The 3,732-nt window shown below is 34.8% G+C and overlaps 1 pseudogene; it reads left to right on the forward strand.

Annotated features, from left to right (window-relative positions):
• The first annotated feature begins 677 nt into the window (after window positions 1-677).
• The window catches only part of LOC115242843, a 5,612-nt pseudogene continuing 2,557 nt past the window's right edge, over window positions 678-3,732 (forward strand).

A 3,732-nucleotide genomic window follows, 5' to 3' on the forward strand; every position in this document is an offset into this window, starting at 1 on the left:
AAACATGGGTCGAAAAATGCTTCCTTAAGAAGTTATCGCTCAAAAACCTCTGATGCAAAGGAAGAGCAAAAGGTGAAAAGAAAATGAAATAAAAAGAAAATGAAACTTAATAAATTTCTTGAAAAAACGATAAAAATAAAAAATAAAAATCTTTTTCTTTTATGAGAATAAAATAAATTTTTTTAAACTAAAATAGCACGTAATAGCGCATCTAACAATAAGTAACAAAAGCACTTTTTGTACGTTTGAAACTGGTTGTATCAAAATCTATGGAACGTACAACAATCATTTTGATCTCATTTGAAAGATAATTTAATTTTCTACAACTTTTGTTTCGGTACTTTTTGTTAAAAGACGCACATTTTCCATGATATTTGGAAAAATGTGTAAAATAATCACGATTTCAGAGGTTTTTGAGCGATTACTTCTTAAGAAAGCATTTTTCGATCCATGTTTATAGAAAATTTTTTGTTCAGAATTAAATTTCCTATAAGATCTCAAAGCCTGGCTGGAACGTTCGGGGCCACCCTGTATAATAAGTCGTATGTCGCAGTCGGATGTCGAACGCATGCGCATTGGGTTGTCGGCTGTCGCATGAAGTTGTCGCAAGTCGTGTGTCGGTATCGGAATGAAAGATGGTCAACTTTTATCTTTTCCTGCTTACGACATGCGATATCGGGTGCGTTCCGTTTCACGCATGATGCGCATAGGGTACTGACGCAGGGCATGGAGTGCAGGAATCGTTCCGTTTTTCTACTGCACTTCATGCACTGATCATGCGCTTTTAATAACGGAACAGTTTTTGTGCAGTTCATGCAATATATTAAATAAACATGGACAGAAATTTGAGGTTAACCAAATCACAGACAAATTTAGTGATTGGTATTACATCTACTTTCGTGATGAACACGGAAGAAGATTTATATTCTTCAAGCAACAATAATGATTCATCTGAAAGTAATTTTTCAAGTAATAAAGAAAATGAAATATCCACTCTGTATGCTATACTTATGGTGGGAGGAACAAGAGGACCGAGTATTCCTTGTGAAAAATTGACAGATTATGTTGAACGAGTTGTACCAGGATATTCCCGACATCAATTCAAGGAGCATTTCAGGTAAGCTGCAAGCAATATTTATAATATCAATATATGATGGTACTTATTGTATTATTATTAGCACAAGAGATTAACCATATTTTGTTGCAGAATGTTTCCTGAGACGTATGAAATGGTTTTACATTTGATTAGACCGGCTTTAAGTGCAACAAATGTAGGAAGAAAACAAATACATCCAGGAAAGCAGTTATTAACAGCATTATGGTTTTTGTCCACTCCAGACTCTTACAGGTTTCTTTTCATTTTTATAATATAACTGATATTTTTTGTATTATTGAATTGTAAAAATAAATAGCATTATTTTGATAGATCAATACATGTTCAATTTGGCGTTGGAAAAGCAACAGCATTCAGAGCAGTAAGACGAATAACATATGCTTTGCATTGTCTTGCGCCAAGGTTTATTTGTTGGCCAAAAGGTGAAGCTGTAACTTGTACCATTGACAAATTCTCAAAATTAAGAGGTTTCCCTAATGTAATTGGAGCTCTTGATGGATCACACATTAAAATTAGAGCTCCAAAAATAGATCCTGCTTCATACATTTGTAGAAAGCAATTTCACGCTATTCATTTACAGGCTGTGTGTGATGCGCAATCCGTATTTACTCATTGTTATGCAAGGAATGTCATGATCCCAGAGTGTTTAGAAATTCCCCACTCGCTCATTATATTGAAGTGCCAAATGAATATTTTCCTTTTGACTCTCATATCATAGCAGATGCTGCATACAAAATTCATTCATATGTAATGGTACCATTCAGAGATAATGGCCACTTAACGGCGCTTCAAAAAAAATTACAATTTTTGTTTATCGTCAACTAGAATGGCCATAGAGCGAGCTTTTAGTTTATTGAAAGTACGATTTGGTATTTTATTAGATTGCTTGCCTCTTATTGATATAAAAAAAAATACCACAAGTAATAATAGCTTGTTGCGTTCTCCATAATATCCGTACATTAAGAAATGATGAATTTCCTATTATAGTATGTCCAAGTGTAGAAAATGCTGAACATAATGTAATACAAACTGGAACTGAATTGGGTATCATCAAAAGAAATAATATTATGCGTCAAATAAGAATACAGCAAATAAATATGTAGTAAATATATTAATATATTAATGTTACGTCCTGGCGACTCCCCGATTCCTTCCTTCCGCGACGTTGCGGTAACGATCGTCAGTTGGTGATAAGAACGAACCGTTCAATAAACAAAGCATTTTGTGCCATACGTTTCTTTTAAACACTGTCATTTGTCAGTAACTACATCCACGAGTATCCGTGGGAACGCTTGCGTCGCTGAGCGGCTACGGGTGCCAATTTTCAATCGTTTGATATGATTTTCGTGCCTCCTCCTCCCGCCTTAAATCACCCCCTCGCTTCATGACGCTTCACGGACGCAAGGAAATTGGTGATGGAAACCATGCCGGTCTCGAGATAAATAAAAAATAATATCTACCTCTTGCAGTAGAATTTCCGGCGGAAGAACGACGAGATAACAAGAATTTTTAACGAAATGTTTAATAAACTCAGCTGCATTAATACTGATAATAATTTTCTAACGGACAAGTAATAAATACAGCTGCATCAACGTTGACAAAAATAATTATAAGATCCTTTTCTAATCAGATCATGTGCGCGAGGGTCCCCCGGAAAAGCTAATGTTTAAGGAACTTTTGAAATAATAACGAACTCACCAACCGACGATCAGCACGGTAAAAATACGAAAATAGGAGACACCCCCTGTTGAATGAGGACACTGGCATGATTCTAATTCGTTAAAATCTTGAAGAATCCCTACTTTTGCATAATTTCAATTCGTTGAGGTTTTTGGAAGATCCCCACTCTTAAAATTAGAATACACCCTCACAAGAGGATTATAAAAAGAGAACTCGTAAGACATTCAAGATATACATTTTTTTACATTTCACAACCTCACACTTATTCTCCAGTCTTCAGTCTAACGCAGTCTTATTCTGTGCTTTTGCGCCGTAATTCGCGAATTAGTTACTTGTGCAACCAATGTCCTCACTTGGCATCATCTCCAGAGCAACCACGAGTCGAACATCAAGCCACTGACATGAGACACAGAGCGAAACACCGCACAAATTCGTCACCCCTCCGCTTCTGAATCACTATTAAAAAAGTAAGTCTAATTGAATAATTTTTCCTTTCCAATTCATAACTACAATTCATAACCGCAGAATGTTTCATTTTTTCAAAATCATTAATCCATTTCAGCAATAAGTTTTAGAAAGTTTAATCTTAATCTAACACATATGCGAGCGACTAATTTTATACTTTCAACCATTCTTAACATACACATTTATTAATTTATATATATTGATTTTGATTTTATTTTTCTTATCCTATAATTAAATATACTTTTATATTGTATTAACCAGTCAGAACCCTAATGTTAACGATAAAACATTTGCCTCGCCACTCTGACTGATGTCCTCCATATTAATGTAACACCCGCGAACTAAAACACACACTCTCACTCACACAAATTGATTTATTTTCTCTTTTTAACAGATATTTTGTAATAACCAGTCACAAATTCAATATTAATACTAGAATCTTGCCTCATTATTCTGACTGATGTCCTCCGTAC

Source organism: Formica exsecta, unplaced genomic scaffold, assembly GCF_003651465.1.
Source record: "Formica exsecta isolate Colony F162 unplaced genomic scaffold, ASM365146v1 scaffold652, whole genome shotgun sequence".
Taxonomy (NCBI): Eukaryota; Metazoa; Arthropoda; class Insecta; order Hymenoptera; family Formicidae; genus Formica; species Formica exsecta.